We start from the raw sequence: 20,693 nt of genomic DNA, 5'->3' as shown, positions 1-20,693 counted from the left end.
GAAGTGACATAACAAAGTTTCAAAGAAACAGAACTCTAGCACACCAGAATTAATTTTCTGCATTGGCCGGGAATCGGACCCGGGTCTCCCGCGTGGCAGGCGAGAATTCTACCACTGAACCACCAATGCTCAAGGTGACGTGACCCCTATGCTCACAGGCAGTGAGGGTATGCCTCCTGGTAATAGATGGGAGACGAGGAACACATTGATCTTGAGTAAAAACACATTTTCAAGGGGCACATAACAAGGGGCTGCACAAGGTTGACAAGATTTTTAATGGATTGTTATTGCCCTTGAGTTTACAATTGCAATCAGTACTGTCTATTGGCAGAAGTGACATAACAAAGTTTCAAAGAAACAGAACTCTAGCACACCAGAATTCATTTTCTGCATTGGCCGGGATTCAGACCCGGGTCTCCCGCGTGGCAGGCGAGAATTCTACCACTGAACCACCAATGCTCAAGGTGACGTGACACCTATGCTCACAGGCAGTGAGGGTATGCCTCCTGGTAATGGATGGGAGACGAGGAACACATTGATCTTGAGTAAAAACACATTTTCGAGGGGCACATAACAAGGGGCTGCACAAGGTTGACAAGATTTTTAATGGATTGTTATTGCCCTTGAGTTTACAATTGCAATCAGTACTGTCTATTGGCAGAAGTGACATAACAAAGTTTCAAAGAAACAGAACTCTAGCACACCAGAATTAATTTTCTGCATTGGCCGGGAATCGGACCCGGTTCTCCCGCGTGGGAAGCGAGAATTCTACCACTGAACCACCAATGCTCTAGGTGACGTGACACCTATGCTCACAGGGAGTGAGGGTATGCCTCCTGGTAAGATTTTTAATGGATTGTTATTGCCCTTGAGTTTACAATTGCAATCAGTACTGTCTATTGGCAGAAGTGACATAACAAAGTTTCAAAGAAACAGAACTCTAGCACACCAGAATTAATTTTCTGCATTGGCCGGGAATCGGACCCGGGTCTCCCGCGTGGGAAGCGAGAATTCTACCACTGAACCACCAATGCTCTAGGTGACGTGACACCTATGCTCACAGGGAGTGAGGGTATGCCTCCTGGTAAGATTTTTAATGGATTGTTATTGCCCTTGAGTTTACAATTGCAATCAGTACTGTCTATTGGCAGAAGTGACATAACAAAGTTTCAAAGAAACAGAACTCTAGCACACCAGAATTAATTTTCTGCATTGGCCGGGAATCGGACCCGGGTCTCCCGCGTGGGAAGCGAGAATTCTACCACTGAACCACCAATGCTCTAGGTGACGTGACACCTATGCTCACAGGGAGTGAGGGTATGCCTCCTGGTAAGATTTTTAATGGATTGTTATTGCCCTTGAGTTTACAATTGCAATCAGTACTGTCTATTGGCAGAAGTGACATAACAAAGTTTCAAAGAAACAGAACTCTAGCACACCAGAATTAATTTTCTGCATTGGCCGGGAATCGGACCCGGGTCTCCCGCGTGGCAGGCAAGAATTCTACCACTGAACCACCAATGCTCAAGGTGACGTGACACCTATGCTCACAGGCAGTGAGGGTATGCCTCCTGGTAATAGATGGGAGACGAGGAACACATTGATCTTGAGTAAAAACACATTTTCGAGGGGCACATAACAAGGGGCTGCACAAGGTTGACAAGATTTTTAATGGATTGTTATTGCCCTTGAGTTTACAATTGCAATCAGTACTGTCTATTGGCAGAAGTGACATAACAAAGTTTCAAAGAAACAGAACTCTAGCACACCAGAATTAATTTTCTGCATTGGCCGGGAATCGGACCCGGGTCTCCCGCGTGGGAAGCGAGAATTCTACCACTGAACCACCAATGCTCTAGGTGACGTGACACCTATGCTCACAGGGAGTGAGGGTATGCCTCCTGGTAAGATTTTTAATGGATTGTTATTGCCCTTGAGTTTACAATTGCAATCAGTACTGTCTATTGGCAGAAGTGACATAACAAAGTTTCAAAGAAACAGAACTCTAGCACACCAGAATTCATTTTCTGCATTGGCCGGGAATCGGACCCGGGTCTCCCGCGTGGGAAGCGAGAATTCTACCACTGAACCACCAATGCTCTAGGTGACGTGACACCTATGCTCACAGGGAGTGAGGGTATGCCTCCTGGTAAGATTTTTAATGGATTGTTATTGCCCTTGAGTTTACAATTGCAATCAGTACTGTCTATTGGCAGAAGTGACATAACAAAGTTTCAAAGAAACAGAACTCTAGCACACCAGAATTAATTTTCTGCATTGGCCGGGAATCGGACCCGGGTCTCCCGCGTGGGAAGCGAGAATTCTACCACTGAACCACCAATGCTCTAGGTGATGTGACACCTATGCTCACAGGGAGTGAGGGTATGCCTCCTGGTAAGATTTTTAATGGATTGTTATTGCCCTTGAGTTTACAATTGCAATCAGTACTGTCTATTGGCAGAAGTGACATAACAAAGTTTCAAAGAAACAGAACTCTAGCACACCAGAATTCATTTTCTGCATTGGCCGGGAATCGGACCCGGGTCTCCCGCGTGGGAAGCGAGAATTCTACCACTGAACCACCAATGCTCTAGGTGACGTGACACCTATGCTCACAGGGAGTGAGGGTATGCCTCCTGGTAAGATTTTTAATGGATTGTTATTGCCCTTGAGTTTACAATTGCAATCAGTACTGTCTATTGGCAGAAGTGACATAACAAAGTTTCAAAGAAACAGAACTCTAGCACACCAGAATTCATTTTCTGCATTGGCCGGGAATCGGACCCGGGTCTCCCGCGTGGCAGGCAAGAATTCTACCACTGAACCACCAATGCTCAAGGTGACGTGACACCTATGCTCACAGGCAGTGAGGGTATGCCTCCTGGTAATAGATGGGAGACGAGGAACACATTGATCTTGAGTAAAAACACATTTTCGAGGGGCACATAACAAGGGGCTGCACAAGGTTGACAAGATTTTTAATGGATTGTTATTGCCCTTGAGTTTACAATTGCAATCAGTACTGTCTATTGGCAGAAGTGACATAACAAAGTTTCAAAGAAACAGAACTCTAGCACACCAGAATTCATTTTCTGCATTGGCCGGGAATCGGACCCGGGTCTCCCGCGTGGCAAGCGAGAATTCTACCACTGAACCACCAATGCTCTAGGTGACGTGACACCTATGCTCACAGGGAGTGAGGGTATGCCTCCTGGTAAGATTTTTAATGGATTGTTATTGCCCTTGAGTTTACAATTGCAATCAGTACTGTCTATTGGCAGAAGTGACATAACAAAGTTTCAAAGAAACAGAACTCTAGCACACCAGAATTAATTTTCTGCATTGGCCGGGAATCGGACCCGGGTCTCCCGCGTGGGAAGCGAGAATTCTACCACTGAACCACCAATGCTCTAGGTGACGTGACACCTATGCTCACAGGGAGTGAGGGTATGCCTCCTGGTAAGATTTTTAATGGATTGTTATTGCCCTTGAGTTTACAATTGCAATCAGTACTGTCTATTGGCAGAAGTGACATAACAAAGTTTCAAAGAAACAGAACTCTAGCACACCAGAATTCATTTTCTGCATTGGCCGGGAATCGGACCCGGGTCTCCCGCGTGGCAGGCAAGAATTCTACCACTGAACCACCAATGCTCAAGGTGACGTGACACCTATGCTCACAGGCAGTGAGGGTATGCCTCCTGGTAATAGATGGGAGACGAGGAACACATTGATCTTGAGTAAAAACACATTTTCGAGGGGCACATAACAAGGGGCTGCACAAGGTTGACAAGATTTTTAATGGATTGTTATTGCCCTTGAGTTTACAATTGCAATCAGTACTGTCTATTGGCAGAAGTGACATAACAAAGTTTCAAAGAAACAGAACTCTAGCACACCAGAATTAATTTTCTGCATTGGCCGGGAATCGGACCCGGGTCTCCCGCGTGGGAAGCGAGAATTCTACCACTGAACCACCAATGCTCTAGGTGATGTGACACCTATGCTCAAAGGGAGTCAGGGTATGCTTCCTGGTAAGAAATGGGAGACGAGGAACAAAGATCTGGTGTAAAAACACATTTTCGAGGGGCACATAATAAGGGGCTGCACAAGGTTGACAAGATTTTTAATGGATTGTTATTGCCCTTGAGTTTACAATTGCAATCAGTACTGTCTATTGGCAGAAGTGACATAACAAAGTTTCAAAGAAACAGAACTCTAGCACAGGGAGTGAGGGTATGCCTCCTGGTAAGATTTTTAATGGATTGTTATTGCCCTTGAGTTTACAATTGCAATCAGTACTGTCTATTGGCAGAAGTGACATAACAAAGTTTCAAAGAAACAGAACTCTAGCACACCAGAATTCATTTTCTGCATTGGCCGGGAATCGGACCCGGGTCTCCCGCGTGGCAGGCGAGAATTCTACCACTGAACCACCAATGCTCAAGGTGACGTGACACCTATGCTCACAGGCAGTGAGGGTATGCCTCCTGGTAATGGATGGGAGACGAGGAACACATTGATCTTGAGTAAAAACACATTTTCGAGGGGCACATAACAAGGGGCTGCACAAGGTTGACAAGATTTTTAATGGATTGTTATTGCCCTTGAGTTTACAATTGCAATCAGTACTGTCTATTGGCAGAAGTGACATAACAAAGTTTCAAAGAAACAGAACTCTAGCACACCAGAATTAATTTTCTGCATTGGCCGGGAATCGGACCCGGGTCTCCCGCGTGGGAAGCGAGAATTCTACCACTGAACCACCAATGCTCTAGGTGACGTGACACCTATGCTCACAGGGAGTGAGGGTATGCCTCCTGGTAAGATTTTTAATGGATTGTTATTGCCCTTGAGTTTACAATTGCAATCAGTACTGTCTATTGGCAGAAGTGACATAACAAAGTTTCAAAGAAACAGAACTCTAGCACACCAGAATTAATTTTCTGCATTGGCCGGGAATCGGACCCGGGTCTCCCGCGTGGCAGGCAAGAATTCTACCACTGAACCACCAATGCTCAAGGTGACGTGACACCTATGCTCACAGGCAGTGAGGGTATGCCTCCTGGTAATAGATGGGAGACGAGGAACACATTGATCTTGAGTAAAAACACATTTTCGAGGGGCACATAACAAGGGGCTGCACAAGGTTGACAAGATTTTTAATGGATTGTTATTGCCCTTGAGTTTACAATTGCAATCAGTACTGTCTATTGGCAGAAGTGACATAACAAAGTTTCAAAGAAACAGAACTCTAGCACACCAGAATTAATTTTCTGCATTGGCCGGGAATCGGACCCGGGTCTCCCGCGTGGGAAGCGAGAATTCTACCACTGAACCACCAATGCTCTAGGTGACGTGACACCTATGCTCACAGGGAGTGAGGGTATGCCTCCTGGTAAGATTTTTAATGGATTGTTATTGCCCTTGAGTTTACAATTGCAATCAGTACTGTCTATTGGCAGAAGTGACATAACAAAGTTTCAAAGAAACAGAACTCTAGCACACCAGAATTCATTTTCTGCATTGGCCGGGAATCGGACCCGGGTCTCCCGCGTGGGAAGCGAGAATTCTACCACTGAACCACCAATGCTCTAGGTGACGTGACACCTATGCTCACAGGGAGTGAGGGTATGCCTCCTGGTAAGATTTTTAATGGATTGTTATTGCCCTTGAGTTTACAATTGCAATCAGTACTGTCTATTGGCAGAAGTGACATAACAAAGTTTCAAAGAAACAGAACTCTAGCACACCAGAATTAATTTTCTGCATTGGCCGGGAATCGGACCCGGGTCTCCCGCGTGGGAAGCGAGAATTCTACCACTGAACCACCAATGCTCTAGGTGACGTGACACCTATGCTCACAGGGAGTGAGGGTATGCCTCCTGGTAAGATTTTTAATGGATTGTTATTGCCCTTGAGTTTACAATTGCAATCAGTACTGTCTATTGGCAGAAGTGACATAACAAAGTTTCAAAGAAACAGAACTCTAGCACACCAGAATTAATTTTCTGCATTGGCCGGGAATCGGACCCGGGTCTCCCGCGTGGGAAGCGAGAATTCTACCACTGAACCACCAATGCTCTAGGTGATGTGACACCTATGCTCAAAGGGAGTCAGGGTATGCTTCCTGGTAAGAAATGGGAGACGAGGAACAAAGATCTGGTGTAAAAACACATTTTCGAGGGGCACATAATAAGGGGCTGCACAAGGTTGACAAGATTTTTAATGGATTGTTATTGCCCTTGAGTTTACAATTGCAATCAGTACTGTCTATTGGCAGAAGTGACATAACAAAGTTTCAAAGAAACAGAACTCTAGCACAGGGAGTGAGGGTATGCCTCCTGGTAAGATTTTTAATGGATTGTTATTGCCCTTGAGTTTACAATTGCAATCAGTACTGTCTATTGGCAGAAGTGACATAACAAAGTTTCAAAGAAACAGAACTCTAGCACACCAGAATTCATTTTCTGCATTGGCCGGGAATCGGACCCGGGTCTCCCGCGTGGCAGGCGAGAATTCTACCACTGAACCACCAATGCTCAAGGTGACGTGACACCTATGCTCACAGGCAGTGAGGGTATGCCTCCTGGTAATGGATGGGAGACGAGGAACACATTGATCTTGAGTAAAAACACATTTTCGAGGGGCACATAACAAGGGGCTGCACAAGGTTGACAAGATTTTTAATGGATTGTTATTGCCCTTGAGTTTACAATTGCAATCAGTACTGTCTATTGGCAGAAGTGACATAACAAAGTTTCAAAGAAACAGAACTCTAGCACACCAGAATTAATTTTCTGCATTGGCCGGGAATCGGACCCGGGTCTCCCGCGTGGGAAGCGAGAATTCTACCACTGAACCACCAATGCTCTAGGTGACGTGACACCTATGCTCACAGGGAGTGAGGGTATGCCTCCTGGTAAGATTTTTAATGGATTGTTATTGCCCTTGAGTTTACAATTGCAATCAGTACTGTCTATTGGCAGAAGTGACATAACAAAGTTTCAAAGAAACAGAACTCTAGCACACCAGAATTAATTTTCTGCATTGGCCGGGAATCGGACCCGGGTCTCCCGCGTGGCAGGCAAGAATTCTACCACTGAACCACCAATGCTCAAGGTGACGTGACACCTATGCTCACAGGCAGTGAGGGTATGCCTCCTGGTAATAGATGGGAGACGAGGAACACATTGATCTTGAGTAAAAACACATTTTCGAGGGGCACATAACAAGGGGCTGCACAAGGTTGACAAGATTTTTAATGGATTGTTATTGCCCTTGAGTTTACAATTGCAATCAGTACTGTCTATTGGCAGAAGTGACATAACAAAGTTTCAAAGAAACAGAACTCTAGCACACCAGAATTAATTTTCTGCATTGGCCGGGAATCGGACCCGGGTCTCCCGCGTGGCAGGCGAGAATTCTACCACTGAACCACCAATGCTCAAGGTGACGTGACCCCTATGCTCACAGGCAGTGAGGGTATGCCTCCTGGTAATAGATGGGAGACGAGGAACACATTGATCTTGAGTAAAAACACATTTTCAAGGGGCACATAACAAGGGGCTGCACAAGGTTGACAAGATTTTTAATGGATTGTTATTGCCCTTGAGTTTACAATTGCAATCAGTACTGTCTATTGGCAGAAGTGACATAACAAAGTTTCAAAGAAACAGAACTCTAGCACACCAGAATTCATTTTCTGCATTGGCCGGGATTCAGACCCGGGTCTCCCGCGTGGCAGGCGAGAATTCTACCACTGAACCACCAATGCTCAAGGTGACGTGACACCTATGCTCACAGGCAGTGAGGGTATGCCTCCTGGTAATGGATGGGAGACGAGGAACACATTGATCTTGAGTAAAAACACATTTTCGAGGGGCACATAACAAGGGGCTGCACAAGGTTGACAAGATTTTTAATGGATTGTTATTGCCCTTGAGTTTACAATTGCAATCAGTACTGTCTATTGGCAGAAGTGACATAACAAAGTTTCAAAGAAACAGAACTCTAGCACACCAGAATTAATTTTCTGCATTGGCCGGGAATCGGACCCGGTTCTCCCGCGTGGGAAGCGAGAATTCTACCACTGAACCACCAATGCTCTAGGTGACGTGACACCTATGCTCACAGGGAGTGAGGGTATGCCTCCTGGTAAGATTTTTAATGGATTGTTATTGCCCTTGAGTTTACAATTGCAATCAGTACTGTCTATTGGCAGAAGTGACATAACAAAGTTTCAAAGAAACAGAACTCTAGCACACCAGAATTAATTTTCTGCATTGGCCGGGAATCGGACCCGGGTCTCCCGCGTGGGAAGCGAGAATTCTACCACTGAACCACCAATGCTCTAGGTGACGTGACACCTATGCTCACAGGGAGTGAGGGTATGCCTCCTGGTAAGATTTTTAATGGATTGTTATTGCCCTTGAGTTTACAATTGCAATCAGTACTGTCTATTGGCAGAAGTGACATAACAAAGTTTCAAAGAAACAGAACTCTAGCACACCAGAATTAATTTTCTGCATTGGCCGGGAATCGGACCCGGGTCTCCCGCGTGGGAAGCGAGAATTCTACCACTGAACCACCAATGCTCTAGGTGACGTGACACCTATGCTCACAGGGAGTGAGGGTATGCCTCCTGGTAAGATTTTTAATGGATTGTTATTGCCCTTGAGTTTACAATTGCAATCAGTACTGTCTATTGGCAGAAGTGACATAACAAAGTTTCAAAGAAACAGAACTCTAGCACACCAGAATTAATTTTCTGCATTGGCCGGGAATCGGACCCGGGTCTCCCGCGTGGCAGGCAAGAATTCTACCACTGAACCACCAATGCTCAAGGTGACGTGACACCTATGCTCACAGGCAGTGAGGGTATGCCTCCTGGTAATAGATGGGAGACGAGGAACACATTGATCTTGAGTAAAAACACATTTTCGAGGGGCACATAACAAGGGGCTGCACAAGGTTGACAAGATTTTTAATGGATTGTTATTGCCCTTGAGTTTACAATTGCAATCAGTACTGTCTATTGGCAGAAGTGACATAACAAAGTTTCAAAGAAACAGAACTCTAGCACACCAGAATTCATTTTCTGCATTGGCCGGGAATCGGACCCGGGTCTCCCGCGTGGGAAGCGAGAATTCTACCACTGAACCACCAATGCTCTAGGTGACGTGACACCTATGCTCACAGGGAGTGAGGGTATGCCTCCTGGTAAGATTTTTAATGGATTGTTATTGCCCTTGAGTTTACAATTGCAATCAGTACTGTCTATTGGCAGAAGTGACATAACAAAGTTTCAAAGAAACAGAACTCTAGCACACCAGAATTCATTTTCTGCATTGGCCGGGAATCGGACCCGGGTCTCCCGCGTGGCAGGCAAGAATTCTACCACTGAACCACCAATGCTCAAGGTGACGTGACACCTATGCTCACAGGCAGTGAGGGTATGCCTCCTGGTAATAGATGGGAGACGAGGAACACATTGATCTTGAGTAAAAACACATTTTCGAGGGGCACATAACAAGGGGCTGCACAAGGTTGACAAGATTTTTAATGGATTGTTATTGCCCTTGAGTTTACAATTGCAATCAGTACTGTCTATTGGCAGAAGTGACATAACAAAGTTTCAAAGAAACAGAACTCTAGCACACCAGAATTCATTTTCTGCATTGGCCGGGAATCGGACCCGGGTCTCCCGCGTGGCAAGCGAGAATTCTACCACTGAACCACCAATGCTCTAGGTGACGTGACACCTATGCTCACAGGGAGTGAGGGTATGCCTCCTGGTAAGATTTTTAATGGATTGTTATTGCCCTTGAGTTTACAATTGCAATCAGTACTGTCTATTGGCAGAAGTGACATAACAAAGTTTCAAAGAAACAGAACTCTAGCACACCAGAATTAATTTTCTGCATTGGCCGGGAATCGGACCCGGGTCTCCCGCGTGGGAAGCGAGAATTCTACCACTGAACCACCAATGCTCTAGGTGACGTGACACCTATGCTCACAGGGAGTGAGGGTATGCCTCCTGGTAAGATTTTTAATGGATTGTTATTGCCCTTGAGTTTACAATTGCAATCAGTACTGTCTATTGGCAGAAGTGACATAACAAAGTTTCAAAGAAACAGAACTCTAGCACACCAGAATTCATTTTCTGCATTGGCCGGGAATCGGACCCGGGTCTCCCGCGTGGCAGGCAAGAATTCTACCACTGAACCACCAATGCTCAAGGTGACGTGACACCTATGCTCACAGGCAGTGAGGGTATGCCTCCTGGTAATAGATGGGAGACGAGGAACACATTGATCTTGAGTAAAAACACATTTTCGAGGGGCACATAACAAGGGGCTGCACAAGGTTGACAAGATTTTTAATGGATTGTTATTGCCCTTGAGTTTACAATTGCAATCAGTACTGTCTATTGGCAGAAGTGACATAACAAAGTTTCAAAGAAACAGAACTCTAGCACACCAGAATTAATTTTCTGCATTGGCCGGGAATCGGACCCGGGTCTCCCGCGTGGGAAGCGAGAATTCTACCACTGAACCACCAATGCTCTAGGTGATGTGACACCTATGCTCAAAGGGAGTCAGGGTATGCTTCCTGGTAAGAAATGGGAGACGAGGAACAAAGATCTGGTGTAAAAACACATTTTCGAGGGGCACATAATAAGGGGCTGCACAAGGTTGACAAGATTTTTAATGGATTGTTATTGCCCTTGAGTTTACAATTGCAATCAGTACTGTCTATTGGCAGAAGTGACATAACAAAGTTTCAAAGAAACAGAACTCTAGCACAGGGAGTGAGGGTATGCCTCCTGGTAAGATTTTTAATGGATTGTTATTGCCCTTGAGTTTACAATTGCAATCAGTACTGTCTATTGGCAGAAGTGACATAACAAAGTTTCAAAGAAACAGAACTCTAGCACACCAGAATTCATTTTCTGCATTGGCCGGGAATCGGACCCGGGTCTCCCGCGTGGCAGGCGAGAATTCTACCACTGAACCACCAATGCTCAAGGTGACGTGACACCTATGCTCACAGGCAGTGAGGGTATGCCTCCTGGTAATGGATGGGAGACGAGGAACACATTGATCTTGAGTAAAAACACATTTTCGAGGGGCACATAACAAGGGGCTGCACAAGGTTGACAAGATTTTTAATGGATTGTTATTGCCCTTGAGTTTACAATTGCAATCAGTACTGTCTATTGGCAGAAGTGACATAACAAAGTTTCAAAGAAACAGAACTCTAGCACACCAGAATTAATTTTCTGCATTGGCCGGGAATCGGACCCGGGTCTCCCGCGTGGGAAGCGAGAATTCTACCACTGAACCACCAATGCTCTAGGTGACGTGACACCTATGCTCACAGGGAGTGAGGGTATGCCTCCTGGTAAGATTTTTAATGGATTGTTATTGCCCTTGAGTTTACAATTGCAATCAGTACTGTCTATTGGCAGAAGTGACATAACAAAGTTTCAAAGAAACAGAACTCTAGCACACCAGAATTAATTTTCTGCATTGGCCGGGAATCGGACCCGGGTCTCCCGCGTGGCAGGCAAGAATTCTACCACTGAACCACCAATGCTCAAGGTGACGTGACACCTATGCTCACAGGCAGTGAGGGTATGCCTCCTGGTAATAGATGGGAGACGAGGAACACATTGATCTTGAGTAAAAACACATTTTCGAGGGGCACATAACAAGGGGCTGCACAAGGTTGACAAGATTTTTAATGGATTGTTATTGCCCTTGAGTTTACAATTGCAATCAGTACTGTCTATTGGCAGAAGTGACATAACAAAGTTTCAAAGAAACAGAACTCTAGCACACCAGAATTAATTTTCTGCATTGGCCGGGAATCGGACCCGGGTCTCCCGCGTGGGAAGCGAGAATTCTACCACTGAACCACCAATGCTCTAGGTGACGTGACACCTATGCTCACAGGGAGTGAGGGTATGCCTCCTGGTAAGATTTTTAATGGATTGTTATTGCCCTTGAGTTTACAATTGCAATCAGTACTGTCTATTGGCAGAAGTGACATAACAAAGTTTCAAAGAAACAGAACTCTAGCACACCAGAATTCATTTTCTGCATTGGCCGGGAATCGGACCCGGGTCTCCCGCGTGGGAAGCGAGAATTCTACCACTGAACCACCAATGCTCTAGGTGACGTGACACCTATGCTCACAGGGAGTGAGGGTATGCCTCCTGGTAAGATTTTTAATGGATTGTTATTGCCCTTGAGTTTACAATTGCAATCAGTACTGTCTATTGGCAGAAGTGACATAACAAAGTTTCAAAGAAACAGAACTCTAGCACACCAGAATTAATTTTCTGCATTGGCCGGGAATCGGACCCGGGTCTCCCGCGTGGGAAGCGAGAATTCTACCACTGAACCACCAATGCTCTAGGTGACGTGACACCTATGCTCACAGGGAGTGAGGGTATGCCTCCTGGTAAGATTTTTAATGGATTGTTATTGCCCTTGAGTTTACAATTGCAATCAGTACTGTCTATTGGCAGAAGTGACATAACAAAGTTTCAAAGAAACAGAACTCTAGCACACCAGAATTAATTTTCTGCATTGGCCGGGAATCGGACCCGGGTCTCCCGCGTGGGAAGCGAGAATTCTACCACTGAACCACCAATGCTCTAGGTGATGTGACACCTATGCTCAAAGGGAGTCAGGGTATGCTTCCTGGTAAGAAATGGGAGACGAGGAACAAAGATCTGGTGTAAAAACACATTTTCGAGGGGCACATAATAAGGGGCTGCACAAGGTTGACAAGATTTTTAATGGATTGTTATTGCCCTTGAGTTTACAATTGCAATCAGTACTGTCTATTGGCAGAAGTGACATAACAAAGTTTCAAAGAAACAGAACTCTAGCACAGGGAGTGAGGGTATGCCTCCTGGTAAGATTTTTAATGGATTGTTATTGCCCTTGAGTTTACAATTGCAATCAGTACTGTCTATTGGCAGAAGTGACATAACAAAGTTTCAAAGAAACAGAACTCTAGCACACCAGAATTCATTTTCTGCATTGGCCGGGAATCGGACCCGGGTCTCCCGCGTGGCAGGCGAGAATTCTACCACTGAACCACCAATGCTCAAGGTGACGTGACACCTATGCTCACAGGCAGTGAGGGTATGCCTCCTGGTAATGGATGGGAGACGAGGAACACATTGATCTTGAGTAAAAACACATTTTCGAGGGGCACATAACAAGGGGCTGCACAAGGTTGACAAGATTTTTAATGGATTGTTATTGCCCTTGAGTTTACAATTGCAATCAGTACTGTCTATTGGCAGAAGTGACATAACAAAGTTTCAAAGAAACAGAACTCTAGCACACCAGAATTAATTTTCTGCATTGGCCGGGAATCGGACCCGGGTCTCCCGCGTGGGAAGCGAGAATTCTACCACTGAACCACCAATGCTCTAGGTGACGTGACACCTATGCTCACAGGGAGTGAGGGTATGCCTCCTGGTAAGATTTTTAATGGATTGTTATTGCCCTTGAGTTTACAATTGCAATCAGTACTGTCTATTGGCAGAAGTGACATAACAAAGTTTCAAAGAAACAGAACTCTAGCACACCAGAATTAATTTTCTGCATTGGCCGGGAATCGGACCCGGGTCTCCCGCGTGGCAGGCAAGAATTCTACCACTGAACCACCAATGCTCAAGGTGACGTGACACCTATGCTCACAGGCAGTGAGGGTATGCCTCCTGGTAATAGATGGGAGACGAGGAACACATTGATCTTGAGTAAAAACACATTTTCGAGGGGCACATAACAAGGGGCTGCACAAGGTTGACAAGATTTTTAATGGATTGTTATTGCCCTTGAGTTTACAATTGCAATCAGTACTGTCTATTGGCAGAAGTGACATAACAAAGTTTCAAAGAAACAGAACTCTAGCACACCAGAATTAATTTTCTGCATTGGCCGGGAATCGGACCCGGGTCTCCCGCGTGGCAGGCGAGAATTCTACCACTGAACCACCAATGCTCAAGGTGACGTGACCCCTATGCTCACAGGCAGTGAGGGTATGCCTCCTGGTAATAGATGGGAGACGAGGAACACATTGATCTTGAGTAAAAACACATTTTCAAGGGGCACATAACAAGGGGCTGCACAAGGTTGACAAGATTTTTAATGGATTGTTATTGCCCTTGAGTTTACAATTGCAATCAGTACTGTCTATTGGCAGAAGTGACATAACAAAGTTTCAAAGAAACAGAACTCTAGCACACCAGAATTCATTTTCTGCATTGGCCGGGATTCAGACCCGGGTCTCCCGCGTGGCAGGCGAGAATTCTACCACTGAACCACCAATGCTCAAGGTGACGTGACACCTATGCTCACAGGCAGTGAGGGTATGCCTCCTGGTAATGGATGGGAGACGAGGAACACATTGATCTTGAGTAAAAACACATTTTCGAGGGGCACATAACAAGGGGCTGCACAAGGTTGACAAGATTTTTAATGGATTGTTATTGCCCTTGAGTTTACAATTGCAATCAGTACTGTCTATTGGCAGAAGTGACATAACAAAGTTTCAAAGAAACAGAACTCTAGCACACCAGAATTAATTTTCTGCATTGGCCGGGAATCGGACCCGGTTCTCCCGCGTGGGAAGCGAGAATTCTACCACTGAACCACCAATGCTCTAGGTGACGTGACACCTATGCTCACAGGGAGTGAGGGTATGCCTCCTGGTAAGATTTTTAATGGATTGTTATTGCCCTTGAGTTTACAATTGCAATCAGTACTGTCTATTGGCAGAAGTGACATAACAAAGTTTCAAAGAAACAGAACTCTAGCACACCAGAATTAATTTTCTGCATTGGCCGGGAATCGGACCCGGGTCTCCCGCGTGGGAAGCGAGAATTCTACCACTGAACCACCAATGCTCTAGGTGACGTGACACCTATGCTCACAGGGAGTGAGGGTATGCCTCCTGGTAAGATTTTTAATGGATTGTTATTGCCCTTGAGTTTACAATTGCAATCAGTACTGTCTATTGGCAGAAGTGACATAACAAAGTTTCAAAGAAACAGAACTCTAGCACACCAGAATTAATTTTCTGCATTGGCCGGGAATCGGACCCGGGTCTCCCGCGTGGGAAGCGAGAATTCTACCACTGAACCACCAATGCTCTAGGTGACGTGACACCTATGCTCACAGGGAGTGAGGGTATGCCTCCTGGTAAGATTTTTAATGGATTGTTATTGCCCTTGAGTTTACAATTGCAATCAGTACTGTCTATTGGCAGAAGTGACATAACAAAGTTTCAAAGAAACAGAACTCTAGCACACCAGAATTAATTTTCTGCATTGGCCGGGAATCGGACCCGGGTCTCCCGCGTGGCAGGCAAGAATTCTACCACTGAACCACCAATGCTCAAGGTGACGTGACACCTATGCTCACAGGCAGTGAGGGTATGCCTCCTGGTAATAGATGGGAGACGAGGAACACATTGATCTTGAGTAAAAACACATTTTCGAGGGGCACATAACAAGGGGCTGCACAAGGTTGACAAGATTTTTAATGGATTGTTATTGCCCTTGAGTTTACAATTGCAATCAGTACTGTCTATTGGCAGAAGTGACATAACAAAGTTTCAAAGAAACAGAACTCTAGCACACCAGAATTAATTTTCTGCATTGGCCGGGAATCGGACCCGGGTCTCCCGCGTGGGAAGCGAGAATTCTACCACTGAACCACCAATGCTCTAGGTGACGTGACACCTATGCTCACAGGGAGTGAGGGTATGCCTCCTGGTAAGATTTTTAATGGATTGTTATTGCCCTTGAGTTTACAATTGCAATCAGTACTGTCTATTGGCAGAAGTGACATAACAAAGTTTCAAAGAAACAGAACTCTAGCACACCAGAATTCATTTTCTGCATTGGCCGGGAATCGGACCCGGGTCTCCCGCGTGGGAAGCGAGAATTCTACCACTGAACCACCAATGCTCTAGGTGACGTGACACCTATGCTCACAGGGAGTGAGGGTATGCCTCCTGGTAAGATTTTTAATGGATTGTTATTGCCCTTGAGTTTACAATTGCAATCAGTACTGTCTATTGGCAGAAGTGACATAACAAAGTTTCAAAGAAACAGAACTCTAGCACACCAGAATTAATTTTCTGCATTGGCCGGGAATCGGACCCGGGTCTCCCGCGTGGGAAGCGAGAATTCTACCACTGAACCACCAATGCTCTAGGTGATGTGACACCTATGCTCACAGGGAGTGAGGGTATGCCTCCTGGTAAGATTTTTAATGGATTGTTATTGCCCTTGAGTTTACAATTGCAATCAGTACTGTCTATTGGCAGAAGTGACATAACAAAGTTTCAAAGAAACAGAACTCTAGCACACCAGAATTCATTTTCTGCATTGGCCGGGAATCGGACCCGGGTCTCCCGCGTGGGAAGCGAGAATTCTACCACTGAACCACCAATGCTCTAGGTGACGTGACACCTATGCTCACAGGGAGTGAGGGTATGCCTCCTGGTAAGATTTTTAATGGATTGTTATTGCCCTTGAGTTTACAATTGCAATCAGTACTGTCTATTGGCAGAAGTGACATAACAAAGTTTCAAAGAAACAGAACTCTAGCACACCAGAATTCATTTTCTGCATTGGCCGGGAATCGGACCCGGGTCTCCCGCGTGGCAGGCAAGAATTCTACCACTGAACCACCAATGCTCAAGGTGACGTGACACCTATGCTCACAGGCAGTGAGGGTATGCCTCCTGGTAATAGATGGGAGACGAGGAACACATTGATCTTGAGTAAAAACACATTTTCGAGGGGCACATAACAAGGGGCTGCACAAGGTTGACAAGATTTTTAATGGATTGTTATTGCCCTTGAGTTTACAATTGCAATCAGTACTGTCTATTGGCAGAAGTGACATAACAAAGTTTCAAAGAAACAGAACTCTAGCACACCAGAATTCATTTTCTGCATTGGCCGGGAATCGGACCCGGGTCTCCCGCGTGGCAAGCGAGAATTCTACCACTGAACCACCAATGCTCTAGGTGACGTGACACCTATGCTCACAGGGAGTGAGGGTATGCCTCCTGGTAAGATTTTTAATGGATTGTTATTGCCCTTGAGTTTACAATTGCAATCAGTACTGTCTATTGGCAGAAGTGACATAACAAAGTTTCAAAGAAACAGAACTCTAGCACACCAGAATTAATTTTCTGCATTGGCCGGGAATCGGACCCGGGTCTCCCGCGTGGGAAGCGAGAATTCTACCACTGAACCACCAATGCTCTAGGTGACGTGACACCTATGCTCACAGGGAGTGAGGGTATGCCTCCTGGTAAGATTTTTAATGGATTGTTATTGCCCTTGAGTTTACAATTGCAATCAGTACTGTCTATTGGCAGAAGTGACATAACAAAGTTTCAAAGAAACAGAACTCTAGCACACCAGAATTCATTTTCTGCATTGGCCGGGAATCGGACCCGGGTCTCCCGCGTGGCAGGCAAGAATTCTACCACTGAACCACCAATGCTCAAGGTGACGTGACACCTATGCTCACAGGCAGTGAGGGTATGCCTCCTGGTAATAGATGGGAGACGAGGAACACATTGATCTTGAGTAAAAACACATTTTCGAGGGGCACATAACAAGGGGCTGCACAAGGTTGACAAGATTTTTAATGGATTGTTATTGCCCTTGAGTTTACAATTGCAATCAGTACTGTCTATTGGCAGAAGTGACATAACAAAGTTTCAAAGAAACAGAACTCTAGCACACCAGAATTAATTTTCTGCATTGGCCGGGAATCGGACCCGGGTCTCCCGCGTGGGAAGCGAGAATTCTACCACTGAACCACCAATGCTCTAGGTGATGTGACACCTATGCTCAAAGGGAGTCAGGGTATGCTTCCTGGTAAGAAATGGGAGACGAGGAACAAAGATCTGGTGTAAAAACACATTTTCGAGGGGCACATAATAAGGGGCTGCACAAGGTTGACAAGATTTTTAATGGATTGTTATTGCCCTTGAGTTTACAATTGCAATCAGTACTGTCTATTGGCAGAAGTGACATAACAAAGTTTCAAAGAAACAGAACTCTAGCACAGGGAGTGAGGGTATGCCTCCTGGTAAGATTTTTAATGGATTGTTATTGCCCTTGAGTTTACAATTGCAATCAGTACTGTCTATTGGCAGAAGTGACATAACAAAGTTTCAAAGAAACAGAACTCTAGCACACCAGAATTCATTTTCTGCATTGGCCGGGAATCGGACCCGGGTCTCCCGCGTGGCAGGCGAGAATTCTACCACTGAACCACCAATGCTCAAGGTGACGTGACACCTATGCTCACAGGCAGTGAGGGTATGCCTCCTGGTAATGGATGGGAGACGAGGAACACATTGATCTTGAGTAAAAACACATTTTCGAGGGGCACATAACAAGGGGCTGCACAAGGTTGACAAGATTTTTAATGGATTGTTATTGCCCTTGAGTTTACAATTGCAATCAGTACTGTCTATTGGCAGAAGTGACATAACAAAGTTTCAAAGAAACAGAACTCTAGCACACCAGAATTAATTTTCTGCATTGGCCGGGAATCGGACCCGGGTCTCCCGCGTGGGAAGCGAGAATTCTACCACTGAACCACCAATGCTCTAGGTGACGTGACACCTATGCTCACAGGGAGTGAGGGTATGCCTCCTGGTAAGATTTTTAATGGATTGTTATTGCCCTTGAGTTTACAATTGCAATCAGTACTGTCTATTGGCAGAAGTGACATAACAAAGTTTCAAAGAAACAGAACTCTAGCACACCAGAATTAATTTTCTGCATTGGCCGGGAATCGGACCCGGGTCTCCCGCGTGGCAGGCAAGAATTCTACCACTGAACCACCAATGCTCAAGGTGACGTGACACCTATGCTCACAGGCAGTGAGGGTATGCCTCCTGGTAATAGATGGGAGACGAGGAACACATTGATCTTGAGTAAAAACACATTTTCGAGGGGCACATAACAAGGGGCTGCACAAGGTTGACAAGATTTTTAATGGATTGTTATTGCCCTTGAGTTTACAATTGCAATCAGTACTGTCTATTGGCAGAAGTGACATAACAAAGTTTCAAAGAAACAGAACTCTAGCACACCAGAATTAATTTTCTGCATTGGCCGGGAATCGGACCCGGGTCTCCCGCGTGGGAAGCGAGAATTCTACCACTGAACCACCAATGCTCTAGGTGACGTGACACCTATGCTCACAGGGAGTGAGGGTATGCCTCCTGGTAAGATTTTTAATGGATTGTTATTGCCCTTGAGTTTACAATTGCAATCAGTACTGTCTATTGGCAGAAGTGACATAACAAAGTTTCAAAGAAACAGAACTCTAGCACACCAGAATTCATTTTCTGCATTGGCCGGGAATCGGACCCGGGTCTCCCGCGTGGCAGGCGAGAATTCTACCACTGAACCACCAATGCTCAAGGTGACGTGACACCTATGCTCACAGGCAGTGAGGGTATGCCTCCTGGTAATGGATGGGAGACGAGGAACACATTGATCTTGAGTAAAAACACATTTTCGAGGGGCACATAACAAGGGGCTGCACAAGGTTGACAAGATTTTTAATGGATTGTTATTGCCCTTGAGTTTACAATTGCAATCAGTACTGTCTATTGGCAGAAGTGACATAACAAAGTTTCAAAGAAACAGAACTCTAGCACACCAGAATTAATTTTCTGCATTGGCCGGGAATCGGACCCGGGTCTCCCGCGTGGGAAGCGAGAATTCTACCACTGAACCACCAATGCTCTAGGTGACGTGACACCTATGCTCACAGGGAGTGAGGGTATGCCTCCTGGTAAGATTTTTAATGGATTGTTATTGCCCTTGAGTTTACAATTGCAATCAGTACTGTCTATTGGCAGAAGTGACATAACAAAGTTTCAAAGAAACAGAACTCTAGCACACCAGAATTAATTTTCTGCATTGGCCGGGAATCGGACCCGGGTCTCCCGCGTGGGAAGCGAGAATTCTACCACTGAACCACCAATGCTCTAGGTGACGTGACACCTATGCTCACAGGGAGTGAGGGTATGCCTCCTGGTAAGATTTTTAATGGATTGTTATTGCCCTTGAGTTTACAATTGCAATCAGTACTGTCTATTGGCAGAAGTGACATAACAAAGTTTCAAAGAAACAGAACTCTAGCACACCAGAATTAATTTTCTGCATTGGCCGGGAATCGGACCCGGGTCTCCCGCGTGGCAGGCAAGAATTCTACCACTGAACCACCAATGCTCAAGGTGACGTGACACCTATGCTCACAGGCAGTGAGGGTATGCCTCCTGGTAATAGATGGGAGACGAGGAACACATTGATCTTGAGTAAAAACACATTTTCGAGGGGCACATAACAAGGGGCTGCACAAGGTTGACAAGATTTTTAATGGATTGTTATTGCCCTTGAGTTTACAATTGCAATCAGTACTGTCTATTGGCAGAAGTGACATAACAAAGTTTCAAAGAAACAGAACTCTAGCACACCAGAATTAATTTTCTGCATTGGCCGGGAATCGGACCCGGGTCTCCCGCGTGGGAAGCGAGAATTCTACCACTGAACCACCAATGCTCTAGGTGACGTGACACCTATGCTCACAGGGAGTGAGGGTATGCCTCCT

The 20,693-nt window shown here is 45.5% G+C and overlaps 71 non-coding genes across 71 annotated transcripts; all 71 read right to left on the bottom strand.

Moving 5' to 3' along the window:
• Nucleotides 1–58: 58 nt before the first annotated feature.
• Nucleotides 59–129, bottom strand: trnag-gcc (transfer RNA glycine (anticodon GCC)). The gene has a single exon. It is a non-coding gene; the product is annotated as a tRNA-Gly (tRNA).
• Nucleotides 130–388: 259 nt separating this feature from the next.
• Nucleotides 389–459, bottom strand: trnag-gcc (transfer RNA glycine (anticodon GCC)). Its single transcript has one exon. It is a non-coding gene; the product is annotated as a tRNA-Gly (tRNA).
• A 259-nt stretch (nucleotides 460–718) lies between these two features.
• trnag-ccc (transfer RNA glycine (anticodon CCC)) lies at nucleotides 719–789 on the bottom strand. The gene has a single exon. It is a non-coding gene; the product is annotated as a tRNA-Gly (tRNA).
• Nucleotides 790–963: 174 nt separating this feature from the next.
• trnag-ccc (transfer RNA glycine (anticodon CCC)) lies at nucleotides 964–1,034 on the bottom strand. Its single transcript has one exon. It is a non-coding gene; the product is annotated as a tRNA-Gly (tRNA).
• A 174-nt stretch (nucleotides 1,035–1,208) lies between these two features.
• trnag-ccc (transfer RNA glycine (anticodon CCC)) lies at nucleotides 1,209–1,279 on the bottom strand. Its single transcript has one exon. It is a non-coding gene; the product is annotated as a tRNA-Gly (tRNA).
• A 174-nt stretch (nucleotides 1,280–1,453) lies between these two features.
• On the bottom strand, nucleotides 1,454–1,524 carry trnag-gcc (transfer RNA glycine (anticodon GCC)). The gene has a single exon. It is a non-coding gene; the product is annotated as a tRNA-Gly (tRNA).
• A 259-nt stretch (nucleotides 1,525–1,783) lies between these two features.
• On the bottom strand, nucleotides 1,784–1,854 carry trnag-ccc (transfer RNA glycine (anticodon CCC)). The gene has a single exon. It is a non-coding gene; the product is annotated as a tRNA-Gly (tRNA).
• A 174-nt stretch (nucleotides 1,855–2,028) lies between these two features.
• trnag-ccc (transfer RNA glycine (anticodon CCC)) lies at nucleotides 2,029–2,099 on the bottom strand. Its single transcript has one exon. It is a non-coding gene; the product is annotated as a tRNA-Gly (tRNA).
• Nucleotides 2,100–2,273: 174 nt separating this feature from the next.
• Nucleotides 2,274–2,344, bottom strand: trnag-ccc (transfer RNA glycine (anticodon CCC)). Its single transcript has one exon. It is a non-coding gene; the product is annotated as a tRNA-Gly (tRNA).
• Nucleotides 2,345–2,518: 174 nt separating this feature from the next.
• On the bottom strand, nucleotides 2,519–2,589 carry trnag-ccc (transfer RNA glycine (anticodon CCC)). The gene has a single exon. It is a non-coding gene; the product is annotated as a tRNA-Gly (tRNA).
• Nucleotides 2,590–2,763: 174 nt separating this feature from the next.
• Nucleotides 2,764–2,834, bottom strand: trnag-gcc (transfer RNA glycine (anticodon GCC)). Its single transcript has one exon. It is a non-coding gene; the product is annotated as a tRNA-Gly (tRNA).
• Nucleotides 2,835–3,093: 259 nt separating this feature from the next.
• Nucleotides 3,094–3,164, bottom strand: trnag-gcc (transfer RNA glycine (anticodon GCC)). Its single transcript has one exon. It is a non-coding gene; the product is annotated as a tRNA-Gly (tRNA).
• Nucleotides 3,165–3,338: 174 nt separating this feature from the next.
• Nucleotides 3,339–3,409, bottom strand: trnag-ccc (transfer RNA glycine (anticodon CCC)). Its single transcript has one exon. It is a non-coding gene; the product is annotated as a tRNA-Gly (tRNA).
• Nucleotides 3,410–3,583: 174 nt separating this feature from the next.
• On the bottom strand, nucleotides 3,584–3,654 carry trnag-gcc (transfer RNA glycine (anticodon GCC)). The gene has a single exon. It is a non-coding gene; the product is annotated as a tRNA-Gly (tRNA).
• Nucleotides 3,655–3,913: 259 nt separating this feature from the next.
• trnag-ccc (transfer RNA glycine (anticodon CCC)) lies at nucleotides 3,914–3,984 on the bottom strand. Its single transcript has one exon. It is a non-coding gene; the product is annotated as a tRNA-Gly (tRNA).
• Nucleotides 3,985–4,372: 388 nt separating this feature from the next.
• trnag-gcc (transfer RNA glycine (anticodon GCC)) lies at nucleotides 4,373–4,443 on the bottom strand. The gene has a single exon. It is a non-coding gene; the product is annotated as a tRNA-Gly (tRNA).
• A 259-nt stretch (nucleotides 4,444–4,702) lies between these two features.
• trnag-ccc (transfer RNA glycine (anticodon CCC)) lies at nucleotides 4,703–4,773 on the bottom strand. Its single transcript has one exon. It is a non-coding gene; the product is annotated as a tRNA-Gly (tRNA).
• Nucleotides 4,774–4,947: 174 nt separating this feature from the next.
• On the bottom strand, nucleotides 4,948–5,018 carry trnag-gcc (transfer RNA glycine (anticodon GCC)). Its single transcript has one exon. It is a non-coding gene; the product is annotated as a tRNA-Gly (tRNA).
• A 259-nt stretch (nucleotides 5,019–5,277) lies between these two features.
• trnag-ccc (transfer RNA glycine (anticodon CCC)) lies at nucleotides 5,278–5,348 on the bottom strand. The gene has a single exon. It is a non-coding gene; the product is annotated as a tRNA-Gly (tRNA).
• A 174-nt stretch (nucleotides 5,349–5,522) lies between these two features.
• On the bottom strand, nucleotides 5,523–5,593 carry trnag-ccc (transfer RNA glycine (anticodon CCC)). Its single transcript has one exon. It is a non-coding gene; the product is annotated as a tRNA-Gly (tRNA).
• Nucleotides 5,594–5,767: 174 nt separating this feature from the next.
• Nucleotides 5,768–5,838, bottom strand: trnag-ccc (transfer RNA glycine (anticodon CCC)). Its single transcript has one exon. It is a non-coding gene; the product is annotated as a tRNA-Gly (tRNA).
• A 174-nt stretch (nucleotides 5,839–6,012) lies between these two features.
• Nucleotides 6,013–6,083, bottom strand: trnag-ccc (transfer RNA glycine (anticodon CCC)). The gene has a single exon. It is a non-coding gene; the product is annotated as a tRNA-Gly (tRNA).
• Nucleotides 6,084–6,471: 388 nt separating this feature from the next.
• On the bottom strand, nucleotides 6,472–6,542 carry trnag-gcc (transfer RNA glycine (anticodon GCC)). The gene has a single exon. It is a non-coding gene; the product is annotated as a tRNA-Gly (tRNA).
• A 259-nt stretch (nucleotides 6,543–6,801) lies between these two features.
• trnag-ccc (transfer RNA glycine (anticodon CCC)) lies at nucleotides 6,802–6,872 on the bottom strand. Its single transcript has one exon. It is a non-coding gene; the product is annotated as a tRNA-Gly (tRNA).
• Nucleotides 6,873–7,046: 174 nt separating this feature from the next.
• Nucleotides 7,047–7,117, bottom strand: trnag-gcc (transfer RNA glycine (anticodon GCC)). The gene has a single exon. It is a non-coding gene; the product is annotated as a tRNA-Gly (tRNA).
• Nucleotides 7,118–7,376: 259 nt separating this feature from the next.
• On the bottom strand, nucleotides 7,377–7,447 carry trnag-gcc (transfer RNA glycine (anticodon GCC)). The gene has a single exon. It is a non-coding gene; the product is annotated as a tRNA-Gly (tRNA).
• A 259-nt stretch (nucleotides 7,448–7,706) lies between these two features.
• trnag-gcc (transfer RNA glycine (anticodon GCC)) lies at nucleotides 7,707–7,777 on the bottom strand. The gene has a single exon. It is a non-coding gene; the product is annotated as a tRNA-Gly (tRNA).
• Nucleotides 7,778–8,036: 259 nt separating this feature from the next.
• On the bottom strand, nucleotides 8,037–8,107 carry trnag-ccc (transfer RNA glycine (anticodon CCC)). Its single transcript has one exon. It is a non-coding gene; the product is annotated as a tRNA-Gly (tRNA).
• A 174-nt stretch (nucleotides 8,108–8,281) lies between these two features.
• On the bottom strand, nucleotides 8,282–8,352 carry trnag-ccc (transfer RNA glycine (anticodon CCC)). The gene has a single exon. It is a non-coding gene; the product is annotated as a tRNA-Gly (tRNA).
• A 174-nt stretch (nucleotides 8,353–8,526) lies between these two features.
• Nucleotides 8,527–8,597, bottom strand: trnag-ccc (transfer RNA glycine (anticodon CCC)). The gene has a single exon. It is a non-coding gene; the product is annotated as a tRNA-Gly (tRNA).
• Nucleotides 8,598–8,771: 174 nt separating this feature from the next.
• trnag-gcc (transfer RNA glycine (anticodon GCC)) lies at nucleotides 8,772–8,842 on the bottom strand. The gene has a single exon. It is a non-coding gene; the product is annotated as a tRNA-Gly (tRNA).
• Nucleotides 8,843–9,101: 259 nt separating this feature from the next.
• Nucleotides 9,102–9,172, bottom strand: trnag-ccc (transfer RNA glycine (anticodon CCC)). Its single transcript has one exon. It is a non-coding gene; the product is annotated as a tRNA-Gly (tRNA).
• A 174-nt stretch (nucleotides 9,173–9,346) lies between these two features.
• Nucleotides 9,347–9,417, bottom strand: trnag-gcc (transfer RNA glycine (anticodon GCC)). The gene has a single exon. It is a non-coding gene; the product is annotated as a tRNA-Gly (tRNA).
• A 259-nt stretch (nucleotides 9,418–9,676) lies between these two features.
• On the bottom strand, nucleotides 9,677–9,747 carry trnag-gcc (transfer RNA glycine (anticodon GCC)). Its single transcript has one exon. It is a non-coding gene; the product is annotated as a tRNA-Gly (tRNA).
• Nucleotides 9,748–9,921: 174 nt separating this feature from the next.
• On the bottom strand, nucleotides 9,922–9,992 carry trnag-ccc (transfer RNA glycine (anticodon CCC)). Its single transcript has one exon. It is a non-coding gene; the product is annotated as a tRNA-Gly (tRNA).
• A 174-nt stretch (nucleotides 9,993–10,166) lies between these two features.
• Nucleotides 10,167–10,237, bottom strand: trnag-gcc (transfer RNA glycine (anticodon GCC)). Its single transcript has one exon. It is a non-coding gene; the product is annotated as a tRNA-Gly (tRNA).
• A 259-nt stretch (nucleotides 10,238–10,496) lies between these two features.
• trnag-ccc (transfer RNA glycine (anticodon CCC)) lies at nucleotides 10,497–10,567 on the bottom strand. Its single transcript has one exon. It is a non-coding gene; the product is annotated as a tRNA-Gly (tRNA).
• A 388-nt stretch (nucleotides 10,568–10,955) lies between these two features.
• trnag-gcc (transfer RNA glycine (anticodon GCC)) lies at nucleotides 10,956–11,026 on the bottom strand. The gene has a single exon. It is a non-coding gene; the product is annotated as a tRNA-Gly (tRNA).
• Nucleotides 11,027–11,285: 259 nt separating this feature from the next.
• Nucleotides 11,286–11,356, bottom strand: trnag-ccc (transfer RNA glycine (anticodon CCC)). Its single transcript has one exon. It is a non-coding gene; the product is annotated as a tRNA-Gly (tRNA).
• Nucleotides 11,357–11,530: 174 nt separating this feature from the next.
• Nucleotides 11,531–11,601, bottom strand: trnag-gcc (transfer RNA glycine (anticodon GCC)). The gene has a single exon. It is a non-coding gene; the product is annotated as a tRNA-Gly (tRNA).
• Nucleotides 11,602–11,860: 259 nt separating this feature from the next.
• Nucleotides 11,861–11,931, bottom strand: trnag-ccc (transfer RNA glycine (anticodon CCC)). The gene has a single exon. It is a non-coding gene; the product is annotated as a tRNA-Gly (tRNA).
• Nucleotides 11,932–12,105: 174 nt separating this feature from the next.
• On the bottom strand, nucleotides 12,106–12,176 carry trnag-ccc (transfer RNA glycine (anticodon CCC)). Its single transcript has one exon. It is a non-coding gene; the product is annotated as a tRNA-Gly (tRNA).
• A 174-nt stretch (nucleotides 12,177–12,350) lies between these two features.
• On the bottom strand, nucleotides 12,351–12,421 carry trnag-ccc (transfer RNA glycine (anticodon CCC)). The gene has a single exon. It is a non-coding gene; the product is annotated as a tRNA-Gly (tRNA).
• Nucleotides 12,422–12,595: 174 nt separating this feature from the next.
• Nucleotides 12,596–12,666, bottom strand: trnag-ccc (transfer RNA glycine (anticodon CCC)). The gene has a single exon. It is a non-coding gene; the product is annotated as a tRNA-Gly (tRNA).
• A 388-nt stretch (nucleotides 12,667–13,054) lies between these two features.
• On the bottom strand, nucleotides 13,055–13,125 carry trnag-gcc (transfer RNA glycine (anticodon GCC)). The gene has a single exon. It is a non-coding gene; the product is annotated as a tRNA-Gly (tRNA).
• Nucleotides 13,126–13,384: 259 nt separating this feature from the next.
• trnag-ccc (transfer RNA glycine (anticodon CCC)) lies at nucleotides 13,385–13,455 on the bottom strand. The gene has a single exon. It is a non-coding gene; the product is annotated as a tRNA-Gly (tRNA).
• Nucleotides 13,456–13,629: 174 nt separating this feature from the next.
• trnag-gcc (transfer RNA glycine (anticodon GCC)) lies at nucleotides 13,630–13,700 on the bottom strand. Its single transcript has one exon. It is a non-coding gene; the product is annotated as a tRNA-Gly (tRNA).
• Nucleotides 13,701–13,959: 259 nt separating this feature from the next.
• Nucleotides 13,960–14,030, bottom strand: trnag-gcc (transfer RNA glycine (anticodon GCC)). The gene has a single exon. It is a non-coding gene; the product is annotated as a tRNA-Gly (tRNA).
• A 259-nt stretch (nucleotides 14,031–14,289) lies between these two features.
• Nucleotides 14,290–14,360, bottom strand: trnag-gcc (transfer RNA glycine (anticodon GCC)). The gene has a single exon. It is a non-coding gene; the product is annotated as a tRNA-Gly (tRNA).
• Nucleotides 14,361–14,619: 259 nt separating this feature from the next.
• Nucleotides 14,620–14,690, bottom strand: trnag-ccc (transfer RNA glycine (anticodon CCC)). The gene has a single exon. It is a non-coding gene; the product is annotated as a tRNA-Gly (tRNA).
• A 174-nt stretch (nucleotides 14,691–14,864) lies between these two features.
• Nucleotides 14,865–14,935, bottom strand: trnag-ccc (transfer RNA glycine (anticodon CCC)). The gene has a single exon. It is a non-coding gene; the product is annotated as a tRNA-Gly (tRNA).
• A 174-nt stretch (nucleotides 14,936–15,109) lies between these two features.
• trnag-ccc (transfer RNA glycine (anticodon CCC)) lies at nucleotides 15,110–15,180 on the bottom strand. The gene has a single exon. It is a non-coding gene; the product is annotated as a tRNA-Gly (tRNA).
• A 174-nt stretch (nucleotides 15,181–15,354) lies between these two features.
• On the bottom strand, nucleotides 15,355–15,425 carry trnag-gcc (transfer RNA glycine (anticodon GCC)). The gene has a single exon. It is a non-coding gene; the product is annotated as a tRNA-Gly (tRNA).
• A 259-nt stretch (nucleotides 15,426–15,684) lies between these two features.
• Nucleotides 15,685–15,755, bottom strand: trnag-ccc (transfer RNA glycine (anticodon CCC)). The gene has a single exon. It is a non-coding gene; the product is annotated as a tRNA-Gly (tRNA).
• A 174-nt stretch (nucleotides 15,756–15,929) lies between these two features.
• Nucleotides 15,930–16,000, bottom strand: trnag-ccc (transfer RNA glycine (anticodon CCC)). Its single transcript has one exon. It is a non-coding gene; the product is annotated as a tRNA-Gly (tRNA).
• A 174-nt stretch (nucleotides 16,001–16,174) lies between these two features.
• trnag-ccc (transfer RNA glycine (anticodon CCC)) lies at nucleotides 16,175–16,245 on the bottom strand. The gene has a single exon. It is a non-coding gene; the product is annotated as a tRNA-Gly (tRNA).
• Nucleotides 16,246–16,419: 174 nt separating this feature from the next.
• trnag-ccc (transfer RNA glycine (anticodon CCC)) lies at nucleotides 16,420–16,490 on the bottom strand. Its single transcript has one exon. It is a non-coding gene; the product is annotated as a tRNA-Gly (tRNA).
• Nucleotides 16,491–16,664: 174 nt separating this feature from the next.
• Nucleotides 16,665–16,735, bottom strand: trnag-gcc (transfer RNA glycine (anticodon GCC)). The gene has a single exon. It is a non-coding gene; the product is annotated as a tRNA-Gly (tRNA).
• Nucleotides 16,736–16,994: 259 nt separating this feature from the next.
• Nucleotides 16,995–17,065, bottom strand: trnag-gcc (transfer RNA glycine (anticodon GCC)). The gene has a single exon. It is a non-coding gene; the product is annotated as a tRNA-Gly (tRNA).
• A 174-nt stretch (nucleotides 17,066–17,239) lies between these two features.
• trnag-ccc (transfer RNA glycine (anticodon CCC)) lies at nucleotides 17,240–17,310 on the bottom strand. The gene has a single exon. It is a non-coding gene; the product is annotated as a tRNA-Gly (tRNA).
• A 174-nt stretch (nucleotides 17,311–17,484) lies between these two features.
• On the bottom strand, nucleotides 17,485–17,555 carry trnag-gcc (transfer RNA glycine (anticodon GCC)). The gene has a single exon. It is a non-coding gene; the product is annotated as a tRNA-Gly (tRNA).
• Nucleotides 17,556–17,814: 259 nt separating this feature from the next.
• trnag-ccc (transfer RNA glycine (anticodon CCC)) lies at nucleotides 17,815–17,885 on the bottom strand. The gene has a single exon. It is a non-coding gene; the product is annotated as a tRNA-Gly (tRNA).
• A 388-nt stretch (nucleotides 17,886–18,273) lies between these two features.
• On the bottom strand, nucleotides 18,274–18,344 carry trnag-gcc (transfer RNA glycine (anticodon GCC)). Its single transcript has one exon. It is a non-coding gene; the product is annotated as a tRNA-Gly (tRNA).
• A 259-nt stretch (nucleotides 18,345–18,603) lies between these two features.
• Nucleotides 18,604–18,674, bottom strand: trnag-ccc (transfer RNA glycine (anticodon CCC)). Its single transcript has one exon. It is a non-coding gene; the product is annotated as a tRNA-Gly (tRNA).
• A 174-nt stretch (nucleotides 18,675–18,848) lies between these two features.
• On the bottom strand, nucleotides 18,849–18,919 carry trnag-gcc (transfer RNA glycine (anticodon GCC)). Its single transcript has one exon. It is a non-coding gene; the product is annotated as a tRNA-Gly (tRNA).
• A 259-nt stretch (nucleotides 18,920–19,178) lies between these two features.
• trnag-ccc (transfer RNA glycine (anticodon CCC)) lies at nucleotides 19,179–19,249 on the bottom strand. The gene has a single exon. It is a non-coding gene; the product is annotated as a tRNA-Gly (tRNA).
• Nucleotides 19,250–19,423: 174 nt separating this feature from the next.
• trnag-gcc (transfer RNA glycine (anticodon GCC)) lies at nucleotides 19,424–19,494 on the bottom strand. The gene has a single exon. It is a non-coding gene; the product is annotated as a tRNA-Gly (tRNA).
• Nucleotides 19,495–19,753: 259 nt separating this feature from the next.
• On the bottom strand, nucleotides 19,754–19,824 carry trnag-ccc (transfer RNA glycine (anticodon CCC)). The gene has a single exon. It is a non-coding gene; the product is annotated as a tRNA-Gly (tRNA).
• Nucleotides 19,825–19,998: 174 nt separating this feature from the next.
• On the bottom strand, nucleotides 19,999–20,069 carry trnag-ccc (transfer RNA glycine (anticodon CCC)). The gene has a single exon. It is a non-coding gene; the product is annotated as a tRNA-Gly (tRNA).
• Nucleotides 20,070–20,243: 174 nt separating this feature from the next.
• Nucleotides 20,244–20,314, bottom strand: trnag-gcc (transfer RNA glycine (anticodon GCC)). The gene has a single exon. It is a non-coding gene; the product is annotated as a tRNA-Gly (tRNA).
• A 259-nt stretch (nucleotides 20,315–20,573) lies between these two features.
• On the bottom strand, nucleotides 20,574–20,644 carry trnag-ccc (transfer RNA glycine (anticodon CCC)). The gene has a single exon. It is a non-coding gene; the product is annotated as a tRNA-Gly (tRNA).
• Nucleotides 20,645–20,693: the final 49 nt, after the last annotated feature.

This window comes from Siphateles boraxobius, unplaced genomic scaffold (genome assembly GCF_051911475.1).
Source record: "Siphateles boraxobius isolate OS27281-9 unplaced genomic scaffold, OSU_SipBor_1 100, whole genome shotgun sequence".
NCBI classification, from domain to species: domain Eukaryota; kingdom Metazoa; phylum Chordata; class Actinopteri; order Cypriniformes; family Leuciscidae; genus Siphateles; species Siphateles boraxobius.
The sequence above is the reverse complement of the archived record's forward strand: the minus strand, read 5'-3'. Positions and strand labels throughout refer to the sequence as shown.